A 13,817-nucleotide genomic window follows, 5' to 3' on the forward strand; every position below is an offset into this window, starting at 1 on the left:
CCAGTTATCCCATCCTTGGCATATAGAATTCACAGGCAACCCGCCTGCCACCTGACTGTCCTTCACATGTATCAAAGGTCATTCCTGGGGGTGACCTTGGTCCCTACTGCAGTGCTGCGCCCATTGATCACAGCTCTCCTGCAAGGAGTCTGGCCAAGACAGGCTCCACAGAGCCTCTGACTGCCATGCTTACAGCACTGGCCAGTCTCCTGGAATTAAAGTGAGGAAATTAAAAGATGTCGTTTTGCGGGAAATCACCTCTTTTCTTCTGTGCAGTGCTGCACTGGACGTCTTCTGGGAAAAGGAGGACTTTCAGATCACTCCCTGCCAGGTGTTGCCTCAGGGGTCTTCAGAGTTTTGTGCTTTGGTTTTGGGAAAGCACAGAGCAGACTTGCAGCACAGCCTGTGCCCCCTGCACACGTTTCTTGAAAGTTCCCTGAAAGCTGTTTTCAAGTGCTGCCTTTGGTGATTAAATGTTTGTCTTCCAGCTGAAAAGCTTGCAATGCCCTGATGACAGGTGGTGGTGATGAGGGACCCAGGTGATAGGGACTGTTCTGCTAATTAATTGGTCAAACCATTATTAAGATTCATGACACAAATATCTGTGAACACACGACTAGTAGTGGTATGGAGCAGATGCTTACGTTCGTGTTTGTGTTTTAAACTGAGTTTCCACTGTGTCAGTAATGCTCATATAAAATAAAATCATAAAAATAAACAAAAGCAGGCTGGGCTGTAGCACAATGAATAGATAGGTAATAATAATAATAATAATAATAATAATAATAATAATAATAATAATAATAAAAACCAGGTGCCCCATTCATCATATTTCAACATGCTGAGTGCTATTCACCCATCAACCAACCCATTTCCCCCTCCAAGACCCTGTGAGAGGGCGCCATCTTTGTAGCTCTCTTCTGGGCAGGGGGAGGAATGGGAGAGAGAGATGTAAAGTCTTTCCCAGGCTCACACTGTTGGTGTGTGGTGTAGCAGGTCAGGGCTCAAGTCCAGGCAGGTGGACTCCAGACCCAGTCTTAGCCACTGCTTTATCCTAACTCTTAACCTGCAAAATACAAAGACTGGACAGGAGGAGAAGGGTAGGGATGGGATGGAAGGGGAGGCGTGGGGCTGGTGGGCTGCTAGGCACGTGGCAGGCACCTGCACGCCTCACTGCCCTTCACCCTGCAGCCATACTGAGAGGCTCCGTAAGGAGCGGAGACCTGAGCTGAGAAGCAGCCTCAGCTACGGGGAATCCATTGGAATGGTAAAGCCTGCTAGGCCATTCCGCGCCTGCGCTCTCCCCTCTCTGGTCACACGGTCAGCCACACTGCCCATTGCCTTGCATCTAGGTTTGCCACAGGACAACTCACCCAGAGTGGGCAGAGGTGATGTGTGTCACCCTACCCAGGCACTAGGAGTGGGATGCTGTCCAGGCTCATTCCTTCCTTGTCAGCTGGCCATTCTGGAAGGAGCCAGCAGAGGGCTCCAAAGCCCTAGAGGAGAACCACTCCATCGACAGGCCTGAGGCCCCGAATGGCTTCCCGGAAGGGGTGCCCCAACTCACTGTTTCAGATAGTGACACAAATGAGAAAATAACTTTTCTTGTGTTAAGCCACTGAAGCTCAGGCTTATCTGTTACAGCAGCTGGTTTTCCTGAACACAGTCAACCCAATGCCAAAGCCCAGCACATGGTCATTGCACTGTGATACGAGGCTTCTAGAAGGAGGGAATGAACCAGACATGGCGTTTCACACCTGTAATTCCAGCTACTCAGGAGATGAAGGCAGGAGTATCACAAGTTCAAGGCCAGCCTGGGAAACTTAGAAGACCCTGTCTCAAAATAAGATTAAAAAGGACTGAGGATGCAGCTCAGCAGTGGACTGTTTGCCTAGCTCGTGCAAGGTCCTGGCAGGAAAAAGGAGGAGGAAGATTGAAGCCAACTCCTTCATTGAGGATGGAAAGGCCTGGAGATATGGGCCCATACCTAGAGTTTTCCTTGTATGTTTTGGGAGAATTTGTCAGATTTCACTCGAGGAAAGCACTCTGCAATAAGAGTCTCCACACCACTGTGACAGCTACCTCTAGGCCCGCTGTAGGCCATCTCCTTCCAGATTCCATGTTTTACTTTTCCATCAGGCCTCCTCGGAGAGGCCATTCTTTTTTTTTAAAAAAAATTATTTGTTCTAATCAGTTATACATGACAGCAGAATGTTCTACGATTCATTGTTCACAAATGGAGCCCAACTTTTGACTTCTCTGGTTTTACCCAAAGTAGGGTCACACCATTCATGCAATCACACATGTACCAAGGGTAATGATGTCCGTCTCATTCCACCATCTTTCCTACCCCCATGCCCTGCCCCTTTCAAAGTTCCTCCACTCATCCCATGCTCTCCACCCCACTATGGATTAGCATCCACTTATCAGAGAAAACGTTCAGCCTTTGGTTTTTGTGGATTGGCTTACTTCACTTAGCATGATATCCTCCACCTGTTTATCTGCAAATGCCATAATGTTATTCTTTTTTATTGCTGAGTGATATTTCATTGTGTTTATATACCACAGAGAAATGCAAATCAAAACTGCTCTAAGGTTTCATCTCACTCCAGTCAGAATGGCAATTATCAAGAATACAAACAACAATAAGTGTTCGCAAGGACATGGGGAAAAGGCACACTCATACATTGCTGGTGGGACTGCAAATTGGTGCAACCAAGCTGGAAAGCAGTATGGAGATTCCTCTGAAAACATGTAATGAAACCACCATTTGACTCAGCTATCCCACTCCTCGGTCTATACCCAAAGGACTTAAAAAGAGTATACTATAGTAACGCAGCCACATCAAGGTTTATAGCAGCTCAATTCACAACAGCCAAACTGAGGAACTAACCTAGATGCCCTTCAATAGATGAATGATAAAGAAACCAAGAGGCCCATTCTTATGTCTGTCTCTACGTATCTGCCTCCTTCCCATGAGGGTGCATCCTGTCTTCTAGACACAAGTCCCAGTCCCCCTGCCTTCAAGGAGCTCAGGATCTAGTGGGAACAACAGCTGTGTACGTGTATAAACTCAACACAGTGGGACTGCTCTGACGGCAGGAAGCCAGGAGAGGCCATGGAACCCAGCCATGGAACCAGATGGGGTGAGCAGTGAGGGCCGGTGGAGCGGCTCAGGCTGGACCTTTCAGGCAGAGGGCCCAGGATCCTCAAGTAGCAGAAGCTGGAGAGCATGAGCCGACTAGAGGAGCTTAAGTGGCCAGTGGGGTTGAAGGGTGGCTCGGCATCAGGGAAGGCTGGAGAAGGAGGCAGGGGCTGGGTATCCTGGCTCCGTCTGCCCGCCGAGGAACCCACACTTACCCCTGCGGGCTCCAGGGAGCATGGGATCAATGCTCTAATTTGTTCCAGAGTGTTCATCGCAGGTGTGGTGTGAAGGCCATTTTAGAGTTTAGAGTAGATGAGGCCGGGCTGGTGAGGAGGCTGCAGCACTTGGTGCGAGATCATGAGGCTGGTGGAGATTTCTTATGAATTCATCAAGGAGTGTTTATATAGGACGAGAACTAACCAGAGCCCACGCCACAAGGAAAAGGAAAAGAGGCCACTTGATACAAGAAAAAGAGGCTGAAGGAAGAGTCCTGGGTTTAAGACTTGCTTGTTTCCCTGTGTCCGTCTCTGACCTTCAGCGACCTTCCTCAAGGTGCTTCTCCTCTTTGGGCAGTGTCTCAATGGTTGGGAACCTGGAATGGCTTTATTCCACGCTTGTCCCTGCCCCTTCTCAGCTGGGGGACTGAGCTAGTTACTTAACCGCTCTGTCCTTCAGGACCCTTGTTTGTGAGGTCACTGCCCCTCCCAAAGGGACTCTTGTGAGGGTCTTTGTGAGAGGAAATATAATGCAGAGCTCTGGGTCCATGTGCAATAGAAGATAGAAATGGGGGTGTCCCTGTCATTATCTCTGTAGTTGTAAACTGAAGGTCGAGGCACATTTACTTCTCAGGTCCAATAATCTGTGAGTAATCTACCAGTATCTCCCAGCCTGAGAACGTTGGGGCCGGGCTTCTGGTAAGAAACTGAACTGTGTGATTCCATCTTCCAAATGACCCTGAAAATCACCAGACCATGGGAGGGAAATCGCCGGGCCGCCTATCTCACGGTATTGAAATTCCTGACTGATTCACAAAGAGATGTCACACCTTCCAGGGGTGCCATAAAAACACACATAAATAGCACAGATGGTGGGTGGCCTGGGCACCCCCGTGCTGCAGAGCAGAGCACGTCACACCCTGGAGCCCACGGGGTTTGTAAAGACGATCTGCACTGGTGACCCCACTGCTCCCTGAGGAGAACGATGCCAAAGTCCTTACAAAAGTTCTTGCCACCAAACCACACAATCCTGGCAGTGCCACCTAATGTCATCTGGCTCCCCACACCAAGTCTTCCATGCAGACAGCAGTTCTCACAGCTGTCCTGAGACTGCTCTCCGCAGAAAGGCCGGCTGGCAAGGCTGGCCCTGGGCTAGGGTCGGGGACTAGGACACAGGAGGGTTGTCACACGTGGCTCGCGGTGCCTAGTCTGCAGGCAGTGTGGCCAGTGCTGTTCCCTGAAGTCTGTACCTGCTTCCCTCTGGGAGCTGGGGAGTTCTTACCTGCTGAGCAGAGGGGGTCCATGTGACCAGCCCCTGATGCAAACTCTGGAGCCTCCTGGTAGCCGATGCTGCAGGAGCTGCAGTGACTCCCTGCTGGGGACGCAGTGCTCCCCTACTAGAGAGGGCTCCTGCAGGCCTGAGCCGGCCCCCGTGTCTTCCCCTCTGCTGGTTTTGCTTTGTGTCCCTCACTGGGATGAATCCTGGCCATGAGGGTCACTATATTGCCCTGACCCATCATTAGCATGCAGGTGGTGTCCCCCTGCCCCACTCCTTCTGCGTGTCCTCTGGTCCACAGGAAGAGAAGCCAGGTGTTTTCATCACCAGACAGGCTGCTCCTGGCTGGACAGGCCACCTGGAGTCCACGGTGGCTTTCAAAAGGCATCAGATCCATTACAAGTTCAGGTGGTGGTTTTGAGCAGATTCTGGAATAACTCATTTGTAAACAAGAATAAGACCCCAAGCTTCAAGATGGAGCCGCTAGAAGGATGGGGTGGGTGAAGTCCCCAGCAGGGTGCCGGCCCTAGTGGGTGCTCCTAGGTCTGGCTCCCCTGGTCAGCAGGCGGCCCTGGTTGCATCTGTGCGCAGTCCCTCTCTAGCACCTCCCTCCAGGTGTGTTTGTGAGCTTGCTTCAGCACTGGGGGTCGAGCCCGGGGGTGCTTTACCACTGAGCTACATTCTCAGCCCTTTTTCATTTTTTGATTTAAGACTAGAGTCTTTCTAAGTTGCTCTGGCTGGCCTCAAGGTCACTATCTTCCCACCGAAGGTCCCAAGTCACTGGGATCACAGGTGTACACCTCCAGGTTTTCCCCACCTCCCACCTTGCTGGGTCAGCTGTCTCCAGCTCCGACTGCAGTGACCACTGCCTTACCCCACCAAGCCTTGATAGGCCTGAGGGCCTTCCCTTGTTAGGCCAGAAAAAGTGGCATTTTTTTCCCCAGAGAAACAATGAAATGAGAAAATTCTGAAGCAAAATGCAGGCTGCCTGGCCCTAATAAGCTGCGGCCTCCGGGGGATGGAGCAGGCTGGCGGGCAGGCAGCCCCTGGAACACCCCGACACCAGCGGCAAGCCTGAGAAGGCCCGGCCTCCCCTCAGCCAGGGGCTCCATCTGCTCTGATGAAAACCAACCGAGCCACGAACCACAGCTCCCAATTGAAACAATGCAGCAGCCTCTTCTATTAGAGAAAAATGAGAAGCGACCTAGGAGGCCTGCGTTAGGCAGAGAGGCCACCAGTGTGACACAGCACTAGGCTATTAGACACTGTGGTGATGCAGGAATTCCAACAATGTGGAGAGATGCCCAGAAAGTATTTAAAACAGCATATGTGCAGGACCTTCCAAAAGTTAGGATTTCAAGGAAGGATTTCAAGGCCCTGGGGGCCCTGGGAGGAGCCGCAGTTTGCACTATGCTCAGACCCAAATCTGCCCCCAGCCTCACAGCTTAGGGCAAACTACTCAGACTCCCCACTATTTGTAAAATGGGGTTGTGATCACGATGTTGGTAGACAAATGAGAGACAGCCCCTGACTCACAGGACGTGATTCATGCCAATAGTTCTTATAATAAGTGTCAGAGTTGGAGTTGTTTTCTTTTCCTGATAGAAGCCTGTCGCTTTGATGACACTGAGACCAGGCCATGCAAAACCAAGAGGAAGAAAGAAAGAGGCAATGAAGGAAAGAGTCTCTGCATTGCAGGTAGGACCCGCTCATTGTCGTGAGGGCCGGCTGTGTCTGGCCTCTCCCACCAAGTGAGTCCACCCACCCCGCCTCCACTGACCAGAGCCCTGAGGTCACCACCACCTTGAGATCACCGTTCCCTCCCACTAGCCTTGAGAATAGGCCTCAGGCCACACAGGTACCTGCTGCGGGCTCGCGATCTGAGAGCTGTGGGCCTTGCCAACAGAGCTAGCCAGAAACCCCAGGGCTCACTTGGCTTCGCTGTCTGTTGGTTCATTTGAATCTTTTCTTGGCCCAGCTTCCCACATCTGCAGCTAATCAGGCAGCTCTGCTTGAGTAGAGAGAGCTGTTGGTTTTACTCTTCACTATCATTTGCTTATCTGTCCTCAGGGAAGCAGCAGGGGAGAGGAAGGTGATAGAACAGACCATTTCTTCTGGGAAACTGATGGGGAGCCCAGCTGATTGCACCACGGAAGCCCTGGGCCTATTTTGCTGACACCAGGAAGCCAAGATTCTGAGGCTTCTCTCAAGACATGACATTTCCAACTCAGAAACCACTGGAAAGGTGAGGGACTCACTATAAAGCCAAACCATTCACTATTATTTTTGTGGTTCTAATATTTTTCTCCAAATAAATCCTAATTTAAGTGGGTACAAAAGGGGCAACACATTAGACCCCCCAAACTATACTCTCATTTATTCCTTTTACTCAGGCCCTCCTTCTCTCATTCACCGAGGCATTTAACAAACATTTTAAGTGTTTTTATGTTTAACATACACATATGTATGATGTACATTGTAAAACAATAAAGAGTTGTATAGTTGTTTAGGAAAGAACTTGACTGGGCTTGGTCCCTGGACCTTGGGAGGTGTTTTACTCAGCTTTTTCTCTGTTGTGACTAAAACACCCACCACCACAACTGTAGGAGAGGAGAAAATTACTTGGGGGCTCAGGTTTTCAGAGGTCTCAGTCCATAGAAGGGCACTTCTGTTCCTTGGGGATCGAGGAGAGGCAGAACATCCTGGTGGGAGAGTGTGGCAGAGGGAAACAGCTCACACGGTGATCAGAGAGCAGAGAGACTCCACTCTCCAGATACAAAATACCTACCCCATAGCCACGCCCCCAATAACCACCTCCGCCAGCCACACCCACCTGCCTTCAGTCACCACTCAGTTAATCCCATCAGGGATAGATTGATTAGTTTAAGGCTGATGATTATAGTCCAATCAATTCTCCTCCAACCTTCTTGCATTGTCTCACACGTGAGCTTTTGGGGGACACCTCACATCCAGACCATAACAGGAAGTAGCCTCTAAGTCCTTAGGATTTCTCTCTTTTCTTGTGTGCACGTGTGTGCGCATGTGTGTTGCTGGGGAATGACCCCAGGGGCACTCTACCACTGTAGTACATCCCCAGCCCTTTTATGAATTTTTAAATTTTGAAACAGCATCTTGTAAATTTCTGAGGCTGGTCTCCAACTGCAGTCCTCCTACCTTAGCTTCCTAAGTAGCTAGGATTACACACACCCCTGGGACTTCTTGAATCATGGCAGTGTCTTTAGTATCCAAAGTATCAGACTAGTGTATGCAAAAAGAGAACTCAGGGTAGGGACTGGCTAATTCTAAAAAGAGTAAGCCTGTGATGGAGGGTTGGGGCTTTGAGCCTCATGCTATTGGGGAGGACAGAGACTGGAGACTGAGTCAGCCAATGATCAGATCCATCAGCCCTATAAAAGGAAGCCCCAATGGCTTGGGTGGCGTCCCTAGCAGGTGGCACTCTGGGCATGGAGTTCCACTGCTGTGGGGGTGCCTGACTCTCTGGGAGAGAACACTAGAAGCTTCACACCTTCCTAACCCCACTGGATGTATCTCTTCTTTGGACTCATTTTGATTTCCATCCTTTTTGCTATAATGAAACCATAATTTCAAGTAGAGCACTTTCCTGAGATCGGTGAATTATTCTAGCATGTTAACAAACCCAAGGGTGGCGGACACGGATGTTCAGACGTGGGTGGTCTGGGAACCCCCAAGCTTGGGTCTGGCATCTGAAGTGAGGACAGTTGGTGACTGGGAAGTCTAGGCAGGTGACTGGGAAGTCTGCGTCTGAGTGGCTGGTGTCAGAAGTCACTGTGAACCTCTGGGGCACCTGCTTTTTGTAAGACACCTGGTCTGGAAGGCCCCGGGGGTCCTGTCTGCTGTGTGTGTGTTGAGCCTCCAAGCCCTCCCCCAGCCTCCTGGGCAAACAGGCCCCAGGAGTCTGCCCTCTCTCCTTGAAGGCGTGCTCGCCCTTCCCACCTCCCTCTGTCCTGGGCTGCACATCCCAGGCCTGCTTTCCAGGCCCCTCCCACTCACCCTCTGTCCTCCCTGTGGCCCTCCTCACGTCCACCCCAGTGCCCATCCTGCCTGGGCGGCTGTTCCCAGGCTCATTGCCCTGTGGCCTCCTCCCACAGCACAGGAAGCTCGGCATCAGCAGGCCCCCACTCCCCGCCAGAGGCTCTCACGCGAGGCCCACTCTTGAGCCCCATCCTGCTGGGACTTTGCCGGGCCCCTTTGTCCTGGAACCTGGGCTCCATGTTGTCCACCCTGGCTTGGAGCTTGCATTTCTTTAGGATGTTGCTTCCAGAGCCTTCCTGTAGGCTCTCTGGATGACACTCATGCACAAGAGGCGCTATGATCCATCCCTTGCCCAGACTTGATCTCCCCGCCCAGCGCTGCCTGGGCCTCCAGAGAGCAGCCCCCGGGGCTCAGAAACCCCGCCACAGCCTTCCTGTCTACCTGGCTCTCACTGGCTGGCTCACAGGGGGCGTGCAGACACCAGGCCCACAGTACCATCCAGACACCTCCCACTACAACTCTGCCGTCCCAGATCTTCTGGCAGTACTAATGAAGCAGGTTCTGGAAGAGCCACATTCTCCTACTAAAGGTCAAAGCTTAAATGACATAAATCTGAGACCACGCGCCAGGTTCCAGACTAGCATCCTCAGTCCGCTTGCTCGGCTGCTTGAAAATCCAGGCAGGCATCCTACGCATCTGACTTGTGTGCAAATTGGCCTTGGACTGAAGCCAGGGTCTTGTGGTTGCTAGGTAAATGCTCTACCAGTGAGCTGTTTCTCCCAGCTCTTGACCAGTCTCTTACAAGGCCCTCAGAATGCTTTAGATACATATGTAGATAGGTGGATGGATGGAGGATAGATTGACAGGTAGATGATAGAGATGATGGCTAGCTAAGTAGCTTGCTATGCCAATTAGAATTAGACACTGGAAACTGAAAAAACAAAAACCCGGATGATCGGCAATTAATGCACACAATGGCTGCAGGAAGATCTATCCCCCATGTTAGATGCCACAGAGCATAGGCCTCGGAAGAACAGTGCAGCCAGCCAGCCTGCCTTCTGCCCAGAGGTCTAGAGATGGCAAGATTCTACAGGTGCCCCGCCTTTCCTAGAACCCCAAGCGCAGGGATCAGACAACACTTCCCCACTACCACCTGCCTTTGTGCATGGCTTTATTGGCACACAGCCTCCCCCGCCCCCAAGTTTACAGGTTGTCTAGGTCTGCTTTTTCAGTGCACAGGTACAGTTGAATAGTTGCAAAAAGACCATATGATTTTGCAAAACTTAAAATATTAATGGTCTGGAGGGCGGCAACCAGTAACAGCAGAGGGCCATGTGCATGGAGCAAAGGGAGTGGGAGGAGTACTGGGTGGTGAGAAGGTGAGAACCAAGAGGTGACTAGGAGCAACCCCAGCCCTGCGAGCCACAGCAGTGTGGATTGTTTTCTGGGTGTGATGGGCAGCCGCGGATTCTGAGCAGAGGCTCAATATGATCCACCTCAACTTGTCCAACGTGCCTCTCTGGCTTCAGTGCAGAATGCACTGCAGGAGTCGGGGTGGAGACTGGAAGGTTAGAAGACCCCAGGGTGTGCCAGGCTACAGATGGGCCTGCAGGAGGGGAGCAGCTGGGTTCAATCAAAGCCATCAACTCCTCCCCCTGCACAGAAGCTCAGCTTTCAACAGCCCAAAACAACGAAAATTTCCTGAAGGTTTATGTCCTGTTCTTGCACCATCAGAGGGAAGAGAACTGAACACCCACGGGGTCCTCTGAGGACAGGCCACACACAGGGCTCGTGCACACTCAGTTCACATCCAGAGGGACCAAATTGGTCCAGATGCTTGTGGATGCACAAGACACCCGGTATTCTCTCCAAAGGGGTCCCATACAGTCAGATTCTGGGGATTCTTTGAAAGCCAGGTGGGCAGGATGCAGTTCGTGTAGGGTGACTGTACTGAGGAGGAAATGGGCCAGCCTCGGAGCTAGGGGGATTAGCTGTGGCTCCCCAGAACTGTAACTGGGAAGGAGGGTGTGTATGTGGGTATAATGGCACAGATAGTGAGACACTGCCTGACTGGGAAGTCTAGCTGGAGCCCCCCGCCCATGCCCTGCACCACAGCTATCCCTAGCAGAGGCTGGCCCAGCAGGGGCCTGAGGAGCCTGTGCCTCTGCTAATGCCAGGGTTGTGTCCATGTGGCATCTTGGTTCTAACAGCGGCCCCTGGTGGCAACCATAGCCCTAGTATCCACGCCTCTCTTTCCCAGGCCTTCCTTTGCTCTCCTGAGAGCCCAATGCCCCACGCCCTGCCAGGCTCGGTCCTCTGGCCTGCAAAGGGCTCCATTTCTCAGAGTCCCTGTTCCATTTCTGACCCCCTGCCTCTAGGGCAGCCTTGCTCCCCAGCCCTCTGCCTACCGCAGGGAAAGAGGATCAGAGTGCCCGCTGGACACCAGGCTGAGCTGCTCCAGCATCACGTCTGCTTTCCTTCTCACAACTAGTTCACTAGGGTGCACACCACCACTCTGCACAGGCAGCTCAGGGGTGGAGCCCGTATTCCTGTGCAGACCTGCCGGCTCCCGCTGCGGGTGGTTCTGCCCTGGGAGGGCACTGGGGTGAGTCTGGCCCTCAGCCTGCCTCCTCTGCCTCTGTGCTCACAGCCCGGGCATCCTGGATCCTGCCCCAGGCCTGGCCCTTGCAACCCTTCTCCAGCTGGCACCGGCCCTGCCTCCTCCCTCACCCCCCGGGACGCACACAGCCACTCCCTGGTCTTCATCATGCCCAGAAAGCCCCAGCAAGGCCCGCTGACTCCCCAGGAAGGATGAAGTCCTTCCACAGGCCCCCGCAGCCCGCCTCTCTCTGTGGGATAAACTCTGGAGTGTCTGTCCCTGCTGCTGCTGCTGGGGCCCCCGGGGGATGTGGACGTGTGTCCTGTTCACCTCCCTAACAAGCACCTGACCACATGACAGAACAAGGCAGATGCCCAGTGAAGGCTGCCTGCCCCATGGAGCCTGCCCCATGAAACATTTAGAAACATGTGACGTTGGGGCCTTCCGACGGAAAAAGGGGCTACAATGCCCCACGCCTCCATGGGAAGGCAAGACTTGGGGAGCTGGTCAGCTAACAATAAAGCTGCCTTTCATTTTTCTGTTGGATCGTGCGCGTTACAGGAACGGCTCCTTGCAATGAGGGCTCCTTGCAGGAGGATCAGGTGGGATTCTGACAATCTAGGTCCCTGTTGTAATGCCACTGAGCATCATCGGAACTCGCCCTTGACCCTGGAGTTGCTGTGGAGAGAACCCAGCACAGGCACCGGGGTGGTGGGCATGGCAGGGAACAGCCTACTCGGTGCACTGTGGCCCCTCCCACCTCCCCTGGCTGATTCCTTGCCTTAGTTGACCTTGCCAAGGCTCCAGAATGCTGGGCTGTGGGGTCCTGGCCCTGTGGTCCATCATGGGGGTGGAAGGGGCACAGGTTGGATTCAGGCAGAGCTGGGTTTGAATTCCAGCACCTCCTTCTCCTAGCTGCATGATCTTGAGCAATTTGATTAAACTCTGTGTCTCTCTTTCCTTGTGGTGAAATGGAGGTAACATGGATGGTCTGAATTTTATCTCCTACCCGCTTGCTCCTCTGTCCCACCTGCTGAATGTGCCATGGCTCCTCGGCACCCATAGACCATAATCCTGCTTCTCCGCTGAGAGCTGAGGTCTTCCCCTGATCCACCCTGCTTTCCCACCTCTTCTTCCATCCCGTCTTTCCACTTGCACATCACACCTCTACTGTCCCCAACATGCCACCAAAATGACACACCAGACAGTGTGCTTTAGCTCCCCACCCCTCCCTGTCCTTCAGGGCTCAGCTCAAATGCTGCCTCCTCCAGGTTGCCTGCCCCAATTCCCAGCATTGGGCATGTGATAGGTGCTCAATAAATATTTGCAAGAATCAATGAGAATTGGTCCTCCCTCCTGTCCCCACCATCACTGTCGAAACACACATTGTGCTATTCCAAGTTCAAATTTCCCATGTCTTCTCAACAAACTGTGCGTGCAAAGGCTCCCACACCCTGAATGGATGAAGCAGAGTCCAAATTCCCGGTCCTCTTTCAGAGACAAGTCAGGACCAGTCAGAGCCCCTTCTCAGGATGATACTACAATGACAAAGCTAAATGCGGTTTGCTCCAAGTACCTGGAGATGCCACCAGGCCCCTATTTTCAAGCACTTTTCAGCACACAGCCAATTTTCCAGATCAAACTTCACAGATCTCCAAAACTTCAGACAGTTAACAGAACTTTTAAACAGAACCCAGGTCTGCTCCAGGACAAATAGAGCCTCCACAAAATCCCAGGGTTCCTTTGGGAACCCACAGGCCCTGGCCCCCCTGTATTTGGCATGCAGGGGTGCTGGCCCCCAAATAAGAAAAAGCATGAACCTGTCTAGCCCTGTGCACCCCCCAAACACACCAGGGCTGCAGCCACCTGCAGCTACCTGTGTCTCCTAGCTGTTCCCAGACCTCAGGCCTGGCTGCCGTCCCCCACCTCCAAGGCTGGGCTCAGCCACCACCTGCATGGGGATCCTCCCTTACACATCCATCGCGCCCAGAAGCCGAGCAGCACCCTAACAGCTCAGGTAAGGGAACAAACCCACTGCACCCAGCACCTGTGAAGGAGGCCTGGGGCATCGGCACCTAGCTCTGATTTCAGGCTAAAGCAAAAGCCACAGAGGGGTCTTGGGTACAGGAGTGATGATCTGAAGATAACAGAGAGCAAGTCGAGACAACGTGCAAGTTCCATGGCTTAAGGTCTCTCCTGCTCCTTCCCCAGCATTAGAGTCCTCAGGAATCCGTCCTGCATGGCGGTGGGGGTGCGGGTGGGGGTGGGGTGGTTGGGGTGGGGAGGGTCCCCCCAGCACTCCCCCAGGATACCCACACTTCAGCCACAAGGATCCGAACCCCAACACACACAGACACCATCATCATTGTTGGCTCCTATGTCTCCTATCTGCCCCCAGAGGGCGGGCGCGGGTCCCACTCTGTGTCCCCTGCCCCTTAATGTTCTGCACAAGGTCTGGATCAACCAGCCCATAGAGGGTTGCAGATAGGAACGCCCGAAGCAGGGCTGCGCGAAGCATCCCCGTGGCCCCAGTGCCCTCTGCCGGGCGGACTTCTCACGGATACTCAC

General features: G+C 52.8%; 1 protein-coding gene across 7 annotated transcripts in view; it reads right to left on the reverse strand.

Annotated features, from left to right (window-relative positions):
• The window catches only part of Slc2a9 (solute carrier family 2 member 9), a 141,259-nt gene that overhangs the window by 104,151 nt on the left and 23,291 nt on the right, over window positions 1-13,817 (reverse strand). The window lies entirely within an intron of this gene.

The sequence above is a fragment of the Marmota marmota genome, unplaced genomic scaffold (assembly GCF_001458135.2).
Source record: "Marmota marmota marmota unplaced genomic scaffold, marMar, whole genome shotgun sequence".
Lineage (NCBI taxonomy): Eukaryota > Metazoa > Chordata > Mammalia > Rodentia > Sciuridae > Marmota > Marmota marmota.